The sequence below is a fragment of the Aulostomus chinensis genome, chromosome 1, assembly GCF_037954235.1.
Source record: "Aulostomus chinensis isolate RoL2024-O1b breed Wild chromosome 1, RoL_Achi_v1.0, whole genome shotgun sequence".
Classification (NCBI taxonomy): Eukaryota; Metazoa; Chordata; class Actinopteri; order Syngnathiformes; family Aulostomidae; genus Aulostomus; species Aulostomus chinensis.
The window spans coordinates 66,796,553-66,811,998 of NC_141320.1; the positions used below are offsets into that span (position 1 = coordinate 66,796,553).

At 48.5% G+C, this 15,446-nt stretch overlaps 1 long non-coding RNA gene across 3 annotated transcripts in view; it reads left to right on the top strand.

The window, feature by feature from the left end:
- LOC147272833 (uncharacterized) overlaps positions 1–15,446 on the top strand; it is a 168,323-nt gene that overhangs the window by 70,370 nt on the left and 82,507 nt on the right. For 2 of the 3 annotated variants that reach the window (XR_015112630.1, XR_015112635.1), the window contains one exon: positions 1,592–1,800. This is a non-coding gene — a long non-coding RNA (uncharacterized LOC147272833). Of the gene's footprint in view, positions 1–1,591; positions 1,801–9,289; positions 9,423–15,446 lie in introns of those variants that run through there. The other variant, XR_015112641.1, reaches the window with a different exon arrangement.

Sequence of the window (15,446 nt, forward strand, 5' to 3'; positions counted from 1 at the left end):
TGACAATTATGGTAGGAGCATGTGAGCATCCAAACGTTGGGGTAAAGCAGACTGTGGGATGACATCACATTCACAGTCCCACTCGCTATCCCTGAAATCTGGAGTGCGCCCGTATCCTAACCTTTACGGTAGAAGCATCAAATGGGCCAGAGAGCTTCCAGAACCAGTTCGTGACCTCTAAACTGCAAACTTTCAAGCCCGCCACGAAGACGAATCGAACAAACTGGAGCGGAGCAGAACCAGTTCACCCCCCCAAAGACTCCACTGCACCAGGTCAGAGTTGGAGGGGTTGCTGGTAGTTTGGTGAACCACAGTGGCGGAAGCAGTGGGGGGAAAAGTCAGAGAGGGAGAGGAGAAAAAAAACAGATGGCTGGATGGCGACCAAAGTGGTCATGTGACGGGCGTCTTGCCATGGAACTTCCTGCTTGCCTTCCATTTCTGTCGCAGCAGTTGGTGTCACTACTCGCACCGTCTGCGTGAATTCGAGGCCCCGGCTGAACAGATTGGCCAGTCGGCGAGGATCATTCGCCGAAAACTCTGCTAATCTCCCACCGGCTGCGTCGAGCACATACACTGTCTCTCTTTCTTCCTGTCCTCGCTGCAGACTTCCTCAAAACTGTGCCGAGGGAGGCGGGAGGATTTACAGAACATGTCATCACAAGCGTTGTTCCAAACTGCCACATCCACCTTTCTACGAGAGAAGAAGAAAGGATTGGTACTCCGAAACAACGGCAGGCAGCGTCGCAGCATCTTAAAGGAGCATTACATGCTGGGACTCCCCACATACATGACAGTTTTACCCATAATTTGTCACAGCAATCCAAAAATTCCTTGTCTCTATGGCAACTGCACGATCACAAGCGTTGAAGAAGGGACTCAAGCATGTCTGCAGTGCAGTACAGCACAGGGATGATGCCAGAAATCACTCAGATTAACACACAAAAGTTGAACTTCTGTTGCGTAACAATTTCCCAACTTTCCATACTGTGACTTTCACCAACACTGGAACAATCCCACATGACAACGACTGAACTGCTGAGGTTTTATTTTTCACCATTTACAGGTTGTTGTTGTTGTTGTTTATTTGTTTGTTTTCTGACACCCTGCATCAAGAATGTCTGTGACGTGGCTTCACAGTCGTGACACAAAGTCTACAATTTCACTTTATTTGTCACAAATTTTAAGGGGAAAACTTTGGGACCCTAACCCACAAACATAACCCACCAACCCCGCAGTCGTGTAGTCCTTTTGTAGTGATACTAATTGTAGGGTCTTTCTATAGTTTCTGAAAGTCAATTTTATTGCTTTGCACTATTTCATACACTTTGAAGCACGCAAACGGCTGCATTACATTTGCTCCTCATTCCTGAAGTGACTTTCGCTTGTCTTTCCTCCATAAGGAAGGGTTTTAATATTTTATTAACCGAGATCCTACTTTGCATTAATAACTGTTGAGCTCTCAAGCCAACATCAGGGTTTTGTCCTTTTTCTTTTTGCACACATAACCTGGTTTTAGTGGTGGGCCAGTCAACGTTTGAAACGTGAAGTCTGATTTCCTCCACTAATGAACGCCGTCTTTTCCCTCTGCCAGGGTTCCCCCCGTGTCCAGCCTCCTCCTGGTGGTCGTCTCTGATTGTTGTCCTGAGAGCCGAGTGGAGCCGAGCATGAAAGTGAGTCTGGATCATCTCTGCAGCCTGCGGCGGCGCTCCCTTCAATCCCTCCATCGCCGTGATGGACTGGAGGGTCACGACTGGCTTGGTCCTGGAAACTCGCCTAGACTTAGAGGAGGCGTCAACAATGGTGAGAACACACACACACACACACGCGCGCGCACACGCCAGTGCATTCACTTAAAAAGGAGTAAGTAAAGTAAAATTCGAATGTTGGAGGACGTATTCCCTGTTCTCCTACTAACGCACGCTACTACAAATCCAGTAAGTTTATGATAACAAATAATTGTAAATAAAAACAAGTACACAACCAGCCTTAACCGAACAGCACTGCAGTAAAGTGAATAGTCAGTGAAGTGCAAATATAATCAGGGGAAACTGGAAAATTGCGACGCACACAACTAACGAGTCAATAAAATGCGGCGCGACGTTGCCGCTCTTCTCCATCTCCAGCAGCATCTCTTATAAATGTAATTAGAGTGACAGTAAAAGTCAGCTGCGGCAGCGTTTGACAGTTTACAAGGAGCGTTCTCCTATTTACTGTCAGGTTTCCACAAAGGAAGGGTATTAAACATGTAGTAGACTAGAACAGCATATGTACAGTATGTTCCTTAAACACTGAGGTGTGAGTGCGTTGCTCCCGTCTCCCGTCCTGGAGCCTTGTTGATAAGCGATGGCTGATCTTCACCTAGGAGGTTGCACTGACTGTCACACCCACACGGGAGCTTTTCAAGCGTTATTCAACGGACTCATTTAATGTTCCAGGTTAAAATTCTAGAGCTGGGTTTGACTTTGCTGCTTTCCTGCACTTGACAAAGTTGTAATCTAGCAGCCAAAACAGAAGGCAGATGTGTGTGAGGTGCTTCAAACATCCTCCGCCAACCTCTAAACCTGCCGGCTGACACTGGACCTCAGTTATACATCAGAAAATGTTGCACTCAAAGACCAGAAATCGTACAAACCCACGCTGAGTCACTGTTTTAAAGCAACGCAATGTAGTTTTTGGGGGGCAGCAAGATGAAAAAAAAAACCTCTGCTGGTACAAGTGGAGGAATACAAGTTTGTTCTCTTCGTATGGAATGAGCAGAGCACCGCGCTACCTTGACATGATTCAAAGAGGAATTAAGAGCGAGAGGAATAAAAGCATGTTTGCCTCTGTGGCGGTTGATCCTGGTGCGCTCTGAGAACGTAGCTTCTAGCACCTGGAACTAGCGACACAAGCTAGCAGGAGACTTTGTGGAATTTTCAATCAAAAATCCCCAAATCTCTGCAAATTCCTCCGCTGAGAGCAAACAACAAGTGCCGCTGACGCGTCTCAGGTTGTTAACCACCATCACACGACTTTTCCTGTTTCAGTGGCGTATCCAATGTCACTCATCCATTAAAAACTGTGCCTTCAGCTCCGCCCATCTGGGTTTAACCCCACCAATGAGATTAGGTCTGCCCCTGCCCTGGGAGCAGCTCTGCCTGCAGAGACATGTGTGTAAACTCCACTGAGCGACAAAGCCACACTGGATTTATTAAAATCCACTCGAAAGTGTACTCGTGCTTTATCGGGCAGCGTTTATACCTCCCGGCTGTGGTCGCCAGTGTACTTTAAATGTGTGAAATGTGGCGAGGAGAGGCAGCAGGGACCACCAGGTGCTACCTCTCCACCTCGAGCCGACCGAGCAGCGCTTCTGCTCTCCAATAACCCAAAGGGCTGAGATGCCACTCGCGGCAGCCGAGCCAAAAGACATTTCAAGTGTGCACTTCAAAGGGTCCTTGGATTATGTTGCTGCCGTCTATCCTGAGGGGATCCTTTGAAGGGAAACTTACTGCAGAGCCGCTGGTGGCCGCTCAGTGTGTGTGTTTGTTTGTTTGTCTAAACCCATTTTACTCACTGCTCTCGCCACCGTGATGTGCTGTTAGGAGGGGCTTCCTCCTGCAAAAGTTGCTCTGAACTGAGCAGAATTTACAAACTTTGCTGCCACAAAATTCACCTTGAGTTACAAATGGAAGGCGGGAAAAAAAAGGGGACTATCTGGTCAGAGAATAAATGATTGTTTCAGAAGAAGAGGCTGCGCTAACGAGCGCCAGCAGGGTCAAGTGTTGACGTGCTACAACGCTAACAAATCCATTCTGATGAGATCCTTTCTGGGAGCATCATTTGCAGATGTCTGCCAACTCGCTGTAACGTGTCACCGCTGCAGTGGAAAGGTGGCGGCTGATTAGTGTCTAACAAATTGTGGCGCATCCAGGGACGCCACCAAACATCTGTAGGACACCTGCACGCGCCGGTGAGGGTGTGAGGGAAGAGAAACAACAGCAACTCTGGCAGGCGGCTGTCATAATTAAAGCCGCAGCAATTAAGAGGGTCAATCGGGCTGCCATCTTCCTCGGCAGATGGCGGGATTTGTTGGCTCCGCCTCCTTGCTGACACCTGAGAGACAACGACATTCCTGAGAATGTGTAATTGAGATTTTAGGAGTTTGAGGTGACACTGGACTTGAACTCTGTTGGCGGGGAAACGCTGTGAAGGTGCTGAGTGGCGAAGGATTCAGACAACCATCAGAAAGTGGCGAGGAGGTGCAGTGGCTCCAGGTGGGTCTGCTTGGGTTATTACAGCCAGGTGAATGAGAGACGTGGAGGGAGCCAGGCCAAGACCTCCTGTACAAATAGTCCCACCTTAGCAAAGGTCATCAAATACCAGTGACTTTTATTTTGAAAGGCAACACACTTCCTGAACAGAAACGGGTATTCCCACCAGTGCCGTGAGGGTGCCCAGGTGTGAGCAGGCGTCCGTGTTGGACCAGCTGGGTGTGAGAATGTGGTTCCTGTTGGTGGACACGTGATCCATTGCTGGGATTCTCTCTGCGACAAATAAGAGAAGTAAACAAAAAAAGGGGCGGGACCGCAACTCTCGACCTCCCCCTGCGTCTGAAGCAGCTGCTGACCTGCCAGGGTGAGCATGGGTGGGTACAGCGGCCGCGGGGCCCCGGCGGGGGGCCGGCTTCCACCCAAGATGAGGACTGACACTGGGGTTCAGGGGTTAATTTGTGTAACAGGCGAATTTGCATACAAATGAAAAATGACAGAATTTTTCTGTTCTCTGCAACTTTCAATGTCATCCGCATCAAACCAGCGCTATCTCCCGCCCCCATCCCCCCTGCACGCCGTTTGAAGAATATTCATTACTTGTGAAGCTGGGGCACCTTGTTTGCTATTAATCTCCACCGCAGGTCAATGACTTAATTTGCTCAACTTTATCAGTGGTGCCATTCACTTTTTCTTTCTTCCTCCGCCCGTCCGCTGCCTTTGTAGCTCTTTCTAAAGTGCTCTCATTGCTTCTCTTCATCGAGGCGGCCTAAGCTTTTTAAAGCACAACAAAGGCACAGTAACTTTGGTCTCTGAAAGAGTTTTAAAGACATAAATGAATTACTTGAGAGGGAAATAGACGCCGGCCGTCTAGATTGCTCCTTCTTCTCTTCCCCCGCAACAATTTGGGCTGATATTTCCTCTCTTCTCTCTCCCCTCCACTTAGTCTTGATTGGACTGATTGTTTTTCTAATCCAGAGGAAAGTACTTGCAAGAAGGGGGTCGCCTAATCATAGTAAAAATACTGAAGTTGCACTTAGATGAATATTACATACAGGAGCTCTTTACACACTTTTTTTTATGGATCTAATGATGCAGAACGCTAAAGTTATAACTGATGTGGACCCTGTAGTCTGGATTAATCAGCTAATTTATGATAGATTAATTAATTCCCATAAACCGTTTCTACTCCCCGCCACAGTTTCACCTGGAGGACCCAAGCTATATAAATATTAGAGCTGTCGCAAGATACTACCCTTCCACCGTGTTCTTAACCTTCAGCGTGTAGTAATGTGTCTCTCTGTGTACTGGATGCATGAACCAACGTCAACAATGTGGGGTGAACACATGAATTCATGTGAGTACTCACTTCAACCACACAAAACAAACCCTACAATTGAATAAAACAAGAAAAAAACATACCAAAAGCCATCAAATACTTTTCTCTTACATTGTTTAGAACGTTTGTTGAGGGCTAGAATGGCGACTGCTGCTGCTGATCACGAGGAGGAGGAGGATCCCTGCTGGACCCACCAGCATCCTGGACCTGAGCTAGCTGATGCTAACACTTCCCACCCACTACCAGCCATTGGGCTAAGCTAACTAGCCTGGACCTGAGCTAGCTGATGCTAACACTTCCCACCCACTACCAGCCATTGGGCTAAGCTAACTAGCCTGGACCTGAGCTAGCTGATGCTAACACTTCCCACCCACTACCAGCCATTGGGCTAAGCTAACTTGCCTGGACCTGAGCTAGCTGATGCTAACACTTCCCACCCACTACCAGCCATTGGGCTAAGCTAACTAGCATCCCTGCTGCCTAGTGAAAGATATGTTTTCTTAGCGGAGGATTTAATGTCAAGGAACACTGGAGAATATCAACATGTGATGTGTTTCCTCAGTAAATCTCATCTTCAGGCATCTCGAAAAGCGCTAAAATGAAAATTTCCAGCTTCATTAAGGAGCCTCCTGCTCCTCCTCCTCCTTCCAGGAGAGGAAAGTTGAAAACGAGAGACAAAGTATAAAGCGAGAGATTGAGAGGAACCATTGTTTGGATCTTTATGCAAAAACCTCCTTTGTGTTTCAAACTCTTGATCCCCCATAGGCAAAGGAGAGGAGCGTATTGATCTGCGCTGAAAGGAGACGGCCCTTTCATCACGCTTCCTCCTCACCTTAGACGGCTTTGAGGGGGCTCCTTCAGGATCGCGGCAGCCTCGCATGGCTACCAGCCAAAGATTAGGACGACGATAACCTACCCAACCCTAATAGGTAGCGAACGAAAGCAGAGGCTGTCTAATTAGCGCTGATCAAAGCACCAGACTTTATCCCCAAAACAAACCTGCACATTTGAATGTGCTTAGGAAAGGGGAATGAGGAGAGGTGGAAGAGGAGGGGAGGAGGGTTTGAACTTTTTTTTTTCCTTTTTTCAAATGATGATGAAATTCACAGCCTCGCCTGAGCGTCGGTTCACCGTTTCTCTCCTTTTTGAACTTTATCTGCATGCAGAGGAAGTAGAGGCGCGCAGTGAGGGAGACGGAGGCTTTACTTCCATACAGGAGTGCAGGTTTTCTCCTGGAATGTTTTTAAGGGATGGCAAATTTCCCATTTCAGTCTTTCAACTGGCTTTTCTTCCTCAGTTTAAGGTTAAGCAGTTTAATGATTAAAAACCTGCATTTGTTGATAGTATTTGTGCTATATTTGTCTCCTATCCTCCATTTGGGGAAACGATGAGATGCCGTAGCTTTGATGCATTGTTTCAAGGTCTCCTCCAAGCCCTCGTGCGTCGTACGGAATCTAACCTCAACGACAGCTCAGGTAATCTGACAACAATCCCATCAGAGGCGAGTTTCTGATTTAACCCACGGTATACAGTATATACGATATGTTACCCACGTTTCTGGACAGATCCTATCCAAAGTAGCCAAAGTAGCTGTCGTGACCCCGGGTTTAGGGCTGGACTCGTAAACTACTTCAGCTCACCCTTGTTTTTCACTCTCTGCTGCCCCCTGACGGTGTGGGGTGAGAACTACGAGCACTGGCTAGCGCCGACGTGTCATTTTAAGTGGGGCGGAGCTCCAAAGTTTTAATTTTGATTCAGAATCTTTCCTGAGGCCGTTTGAGAGCAGCTCGAACCAGGGATGAAGTCACAACGGGGTGTGACTGAGATAAGAATCACGGCGAAGCGGTGGAGGAGGCCAGGAGCCACGCCACCTGTGTGGGAGTAACCAGTGTGGAGGCGTGTGAGAGGTGCAACTCCATCCAGTTTCCTCCTCCAGTCACTCCCCATCTTTCTTTGACGGCGGCAGCAAATGTGTCGAACTTCATCCCCGGCAAACGTCCGCCACAAGTTTGATGCAAATATACAAATCGCCACGACTGGGAATGTATTTGAAATTTGATCACATTTCATCCTCGCAGCCTCTCGCCCCCCAGAACTCCGCCATCGCCATCCAAACCTCCACCTCCTAATGAATTCCTGATAAAAGAAAGTTTCCATATTTTTTTTTTTTGTGAATTGGTCTGAGATATGTGGGCCGTGTCCTAATCTTAATGGGAGGAGAACATCTCCCGTCTGGTTTTGCATACATTTCCCCCAAATATTCCACGAGACAGTTTGGCCTCCTTCTGAGGGTCTCGTCTACCTGTGATCCACGACATGCCCCTTCTCCTCTGGCGTTCAACATATGCTCCGCACATATGTTCCACGCAACATATGCTCCGTCCGTGTTGTGTCGCAGCCCTGGATGATGCAATTTGAATTTCAAGCATTCAGCACCTTTCTGGGAATTTAAATGAAGCTTGAATTAGGATCATTTCTGAGAAAAATTAGAAATTTCACGCCCTGTAAGGCAAAAACAGCATCCAGGAGAGTCATATGATGTGTCTGTTTACTCATCTACGTGTGTGTGTGTGTGTGTGTGTGTGTGTGTGTGTGTGTGTGTGTGTGTGTGTGTGTGTGTTGGAGGGAGGATTATTACCCATTGCCTCTGTGCATTAAGCTCCCCCTCATCCAATGCCAAAGGCCTGACCCAAATATGGCTGAAAGACAACATGTGACCTGCTTAGCGTTTCACCCCCGGCTCCACTAGCTCCGGGGTGTGGTGGTGGTGGTGGTCCGGTGTAGCGGAGGAGGAGGAGGGTGTGTGGGTGTGTGATGAAGGTGGGGGGGGGGGGTTCAGTGTATTAGTGGGAGAAAGCACAGATGCCGGCAGATGGCTAGCATATTGTCCAGAGCTGACCCGGGCGCCGAATAATTACTGGAAAGTTGACTTCACCTCCTGTCACTTTTGGATTTGAAAAAGTTTGAATGTTGCACATGTTGGAAATGAACTGGCTGATTTGAAAATATTTACCGTTGTCAGTGACAGTTCAAGCTTCATACAAGCCACTTCAACATCTAAATGAGCTTCGAATGAAGGTGAGAAAGACAGTTTTATTAGCTGGAAATGGAGGAGGCCTGCTCAGCTTGTTGAAGCAGAGATTTGATATTCACCCAGACACGTTTTGACTCCACAAAGTCAAACTGTGTCTGCAAATCACAGAACAAGTTTTCTGTCTGGTGGGAAATAGTATTTAGATCACTCAACTTTTCATTAAAATATAGTTTTTATTCATTCATGCTACAGAAGCAAGACTAAGACAGAAAAAAATCTATTTAATGTGAAGGAAACGTAGGTGTAGGTTAGAGAGGCTTGAGACCTAAATGGGATTTAAGAACCCTTCCATATTTAACATTAATATTTATTCAAGACAAAGTCGAAAGGATTAAAAAGAATACACATGAACAATGAATAAACAACATTTTTTTTGAGTTCTGACGGAGGTTTTTAGAGCAGGAATGTGATTTACACACTGAACACGTGGTCCATTAAACATGTAGAACCACTTTCTTCTTCTACGGTGTAGCACGGAGACAAGAGCAGGCCTGCGTACTTCAGTGTCCTCCTCTCTGTTTGTGGTCCTCTAAATTCATGTTCAGATCCACACACACGGATGCAAATGTGTCTTTTGGCAATGAAAAAGCTGTCTGTACTCATTTGTAGCGTCCGGCCTGGGGGATAAATCGGATCACGGTGATGGCAGCTGCCTCCCCCCCTCCTCCTGCTCCTCTTACCGCAGCTCGTGGCTACGGGCCTCGCCAGGGCCCAGGTAGCGCTGCGAGGGCCCCCGTTCGGGCAGCAGGCTGCAGATGCTGCTCTCCATCGGGCTGCGTGTCCCCCAAACGTCCCCGATGAGAGGAGACCAGACGCATTACTGCTGCAGTGACGTTAAGAGCTACAGAGAGGCCTGAACTGACTCCATGTTGGAGTAAATATGGCTCTATTATGCCCTGAGTGGCAAATGTATTGTTGATGTTGCTGTAATCCAGATCTGGCCCTCATTGATGTCTCGTCGCTGGAATTTATTCACCGCAGCACAATTGATATGGATGGTGAGTGGACCTGCAACAGTCTGCAGACATTAATGTAAACAAGGTTGATGTTTGCCGAGGCGCAGTTATCAGCGTGCTCACATGGACGGGAGGCGGCTTCAAAGCGCCTACAATAACAGACACAACAAGCCTGTGGCCCGACGACAGATGAATATACATTAACTGGTAGCAGCGCTCCCCTTTTGAAACGCCAGAATTCATTTTGTGATAATGATAATGACAATAATTCACAATGGACACGAGAGGAGGCCTTGCAAAACAACTGCGTCGCCTTCTTAATATGATCAGTTGTGCTGATTTTCTCCACGATAATGATTCATCAAACGATTCAGCGGCGGTCACAAAAGGGCTCAAGTCATTAATAAAAGAACAGAGTCAAAGCACCTTGGGGAGGTTTTTTTTTTCTCTTCCTTCCGTCTCTCCCTGCGTTCGGACCGACTTATCATTAAAGCCAGTAAAAAGTGACTGCTACATCTGAGTGAAATCTCATTGTTGGATTTCAAGATGTGAATAAAATTCCATTTCAAATTAGGCTCCATTAGCATCACTGAGAGTCCTAAGATTCGGGTGACCTTTACGTGCCTCATATCTGGATCTTGGAAGTTTTTCTTCCTCCTTTGACAGAAGGGAAGGAAGGTCTTCTGTCTTTGTCTCGCTCTTCTTTGCATGCAGGCGGTGATGAAGCTGCACTCGCACAGTTGACCTCCAAATACACCAACACCTAAGGTGACATCTGCTGTGGTTTGGACCACATTTAGAATCTCGCGCTGACATTCTCTTCATTGCCTCTAATGAGGAGAGTTTCACAGCAGATCTACCTGGCCGACTGGGACGAAACTCCTCCTCCTGGGCCCTTGGTTTGGGCGGTGTCAGTAGAGGAAGCTGGTCTTGGTTTGGGGGTATCAGTTGAGGGAGCTGGTCTTGGTTTGGGGGTATCAGTCCAGGAAGCTGGTCTTGGTTTGGGCGGTGTCAGTAGAGGGAGCTGGTCTTGGTTTGGGGGGTATCAGTGGAGGAAGCTGGTCTTTGTTTGGGGGTATCAGGAGAGGGAGCTGGTCTTGGTTTGGGGGTATCAGAAGAGGGGGCTGGTCTTGGTTTGGGGGTATCAGTAGAGGAAGCTGGTCTTGGTTTGGGTGCAAAGGTTCAGTTTTTCAACTTGATCTGAACTCAAGTGGTCGAGCATCTGAGGAGTGGCAGCTCTTGCTGGAGAGGCGTGAGGCGGTCTTCCTGCTCACTGCTTTGAATCTGCACCGCTTGAATGGGACCATCACTGGTTGTAACTGGTTTTACTGGCGTGCTGAACCAGCTTGACATGATCCATGACATTCACGAGGCGGTTCCTCTGCTCAGCTCTTTACAAGGATGTATGCTTCATTTTCTGCTGGCGCACAGATGTTTTACTGCATGGAAGATCATGTTTGTGTCATGTAAATGTAACTTTTTGAAAGTAGGGGTCCACTTGTTCACGTGACCCCAGTTGTTGTGGTCCTGAACCCTGCTGGAGGTCCGGCTGTGTCCTGTTACTCTCCTGTCGCAGGAAGGAAGCAGACGAATGCACAGAAGGGGTCAGAAATACAATCTCGTCCACAACTATGAAACTTTCTCCTGCGCCAACTCTCTGGCTCCTCCCACACACACACCCCTGACCAATCAGTGAAGCCCATCATTTCCTGTTGGACAAATTAGAGCCACCAGACACTGATTAGTGCCTAATCACTAAATCTGCTGAATTAACACAAACGTCTTGTTTTCACTGGAGCACAATTGAGTTAGGAGTGTTTCGAGCTTCAAAACGATGGACGTGACGGATGTGAACGTTGGAGTGGAGGAGCAGCTGAGACGGGCGGAGAGGAGGAAGGGGGAGGAGAGGAAGAAGCGGGCTGACAGATGTAGAGCGTGAGCAGTTCGGAGGTCAGACCAATAAACAAACAACACATCGATTTCCTGCCGCCGTTACCGGGGAAACCCCCTCGCCTCCTCCATCTCCACTTATGTTAAAGATGTCTGGGGATGCCCCCCCTCCGTCCTCCCCTGGACGCCTCCTGGGGACGGTGCGTCTGAGGTGAAGCAGGGGGTGTAACTGTTGCGCCTCTCCACCCTCAAACCCACCGCTGTGTTTTGGTTTGCGACTGTTGCATCATGGGATTTTTAGCGCGTCCAGTGTTTATACTGTCCGTCTGGGGCCGATGGCGAGGGTCCTCCAGCTCCTCTCCCAGCGTTTACACCAAGTTTTATGATGCGTGTGTGTCTTGGGTTCTGGTGGCGGCAGCGACCCGTCAGAACCGCTCCAAAGATGACACCAGATGGACCGCAAGCCTCAGAACCCTGGAACCATCGCACCTTTGACGCGCTTGCAGGCCGGCGAATGTGCAGTCTTGCTGTGTGGATGCAGTGGAAATGGATTCACTCATTCTGGGAAAAGGCATGAGTAGTTCATCAGACAGGAAGTGACCTCACAGCGCCATGTTTGAGAGTAATTTTCCAAGCAGGAGGTGCTGAGCTTCCCTCCTCCTCCTCCTCCTTTCATCCTCCACCACTGTCTTTTCATCCCTCTGCACCCGAACTGGCCTTTCTTCACTGTGAAGAGAGTTCACTCTGCAGGCAGATGAAACGTGTGTCTGGCGAGGGCGCCGTGGCGCCGTGCTCCCGAGCGTGGAGCGAGCTGGTTTGTGCTGCGATTAGAGGAGTTATGATTCTCTCCTGAACCGGGCCTCACCTGATCTGGATCTCCTGTCCCTGTGAATGCAGATTGGACTGATCGTATCAGCGCCGCGGGTCATCCTCTGCCCAAACACTCGCCACTGAGTCAAGTATCGAGTGGCGCGGTGCGCGGCGGCGTACGTGACCTCGCGGTGATGCGAAGAAGGGCGACAGGAGTCTTTGTGCAGGGTGATTTCTTGCTGCCCACCCATGCAAACACAATGGCGGGGTTGTGTAGGTAGCAGGATTAGCAACGACTGCTATTGATCGGCGTTTCTTTCTTCCTGCGTGTCCAGATGAGGGTCGATCGATATCTGAGAGCTTTGATTTCTCCGTCCGTCTCTCAGCTGGAATCTGAGTGCACAGACGCCTGATGAGCGTGGAAACAAAGCCAGGAGGGTGCGACCTGGTCCCTGAATACATCTACCAGGAGCTTGTGAGGGGTCATACAACATTGAATGACCTTTGACCCTGTTATTAGGTCCTGCTGTAAGGACACAGAGTGATTCTCTCTAGAGGTAAAGGTGCAGGAACCAACTTTGGGGGAGGCGGGACTTGATGGATCCAGATCTGTTACCCAGTCCGTGAGGAAGGGAAATCCAAACACTGGCCATGAACGATGATGATCGCGCTGATTTCTGTCTCATATTTGAACCAAACCAGCGCTGTGCTGTCATGCCATGTCGAGGTTTGTCGGCAGGCTGCAGATTCATGAGCGTGTTTGTCGTGTTTTTGTTATTTTGGCTTCGTCTGCACAGAACGAGGATCAGAGACGGATCAGTTAATTCTTTTAAATCCTGATTAATTCAGTTTGATAAATACCGTTGCTGTTAGGTAGCAAAGATGGAGCATCAAAAAGTGACTAATTTAGATTAACATGCAAAATAAAGGTGAGGAAATGAACAAACAACAAGAAGAATGACTGGAAACATTACCAGAAGATGTCACTTGTACAAAGTTTAGAGCTGATAAACGCTCCCAACGAGCCGCCGACGCCAGTCAGACTCTTGAAGAGCTTCGTCTGAGACGACGAGTTTGGACCCTCGTCGCACGCCTTTGGCGGAGCCTCTGCGGCGCCGTAATATCATTTGTTTGTCTGTTTGCTTATTTATCCACCTCTTTATTTTTTAATGAGTGGGAGCCCCACCAGAGGACGGCGGCCATGAAACTTTAAAACGTGTACAGTAGCAGTGGGGGGGGGGTATTTACATTGAAGCCGGCCATCTCAGAAGACGCTGGAATGTAGGTTAGAGCTGCAAAGTTAATATGCAAATGAGCTTATCTGCTGGGACTCACAAACAACCGTCATCCTGATTGATTTCATAAACGGCTTTTATCTTCCAAGCGGTTAATTAAGCGAGATGGCGTCGCTCGCACACAAAGAAGCTTCCTGTCCCTCAGTTTTTGTAGTTTTACAGCTTCACCTGTCGGCGCCATATCCCACAATCCCCCAGCACCAGGAGAGACCCTGCATCAATGTCACGCCACCGCAAGTAAAGCCAGACTTTTATTCTGATTTGAGTTTTCCTGCCAACATTTGAAATATCACCGAATAAAGTTTTATTTCCTCGGGAGGAGAGCCAGGCAGTGTTAGAGGACTTCATCAGCTCAATTCCTGTAATGCTGCGATCCGGCCAGGCCTTCATTTCCTCTGAGTGCCAGACCAGGACTGCACCACCACAACCAGTCCAGCTCTCCCTGGGAGGCGGCGGCCGCGTCTCCATTTAATCCTGAAGCTAATTTTCAGCAAATCGCCTGAGCAAATAAAATGGTGATAGAAAGAGGAAGAGAGCCATGAGGTCACATGACACCGTCGACGCTTAAACACCTGGAGAAGCTCGTGTGTCTGAGAAATGAGACCTAATCATCTAATGGGATGCTCCCAGTTCAAGGGCTTCTGGTCCCTAAACACAGTAACCATGGTGATTTATGTGGGAGCCACAAACATCCTCATGTGCTCGGTGATCATCATCCAAACACGACCGCCGCTCTGACTCGTGTGGTGGTTTTCATCCAGGATCACTTTGTGTCCAAAATGACAGACTGAGTCCGTGTCCTTAGCGTGTGACAGGTTTCCATGACGCAGGCACCTTGTTGGCTCCTGTTCCGTTTAGTCCAGGCATCACTGACTGTACAGGTGGAGGGGGCGGAGCTAGCAAACATGACGCAGGTGCAACGTTTTGGCTCAAACTCACGGGCAGCAGCCGGCTCGTGTGTGTGTGTGTGTGTGTGTGTGTGTGTGTGTGTGTGTGCGCACCAACCTGCGGGCCTGCTAGTTCACATTGTGAGGCGACACACTGGCAACCCGCACGGCAGTGACCAGAAAAACAAGGGGAGAAGACGAGGGATTCCCCTCCAGTCAGGGGAGGCATGACATGGGGAGGCGAAGCTGCCAAGACCCCTGAAACACACCAACACACACACGCGTGTCTGAGCGCGTCCTCACATGTGCATCTGTCTCACGCTATCACACCGTTTTGATCTCATCCAGTCGGACACTTTGAGGGAATATTTTTCTCCCCGCCATCCCAAAGCAATCTGAATAATTTCCAACTGCATATTTTAGCTCAATCTATCTTTGATGTCTTATTTGTGTGATTATGTTTCCCTGCGTGCAAAAAAAACACAACCAATATGCACCGACTGTCAACCACTCATGGCATTTTCCTCCTTTTTTCTTTCTTCCCCACGCACAGTTGGGACTGCTTTTTAATTTTTTTATTTCGTTTGGAAGGATCAAAGCAAACTCCCTCATGCTTCACTTCAAGTAAACATGGAAGAGACGAGGAAACTTTAAAAGAACGCCTGTCCTGCTCAGCCATTGTGAGTGAGAACTTTAGTTTTCGGCGGGGTTTCGGCGATCTTAACCTGAGCAATTAAAGCCGACACAAAGCGGCGAGGCTGCAGAAATCCGGCGTCAGCGCCCGTGCCACCTTTAATTATTGACTGGCCCCTGGCTTGGCGGCAAAACAACCTTCATTATTCTTCTTCCTGTGGTAATTTGTATTTGCCTGACATTCATCATGTGTGGTTGTAACCTTTAATTCATCTGCTGTTAGCACTTTTGTCTG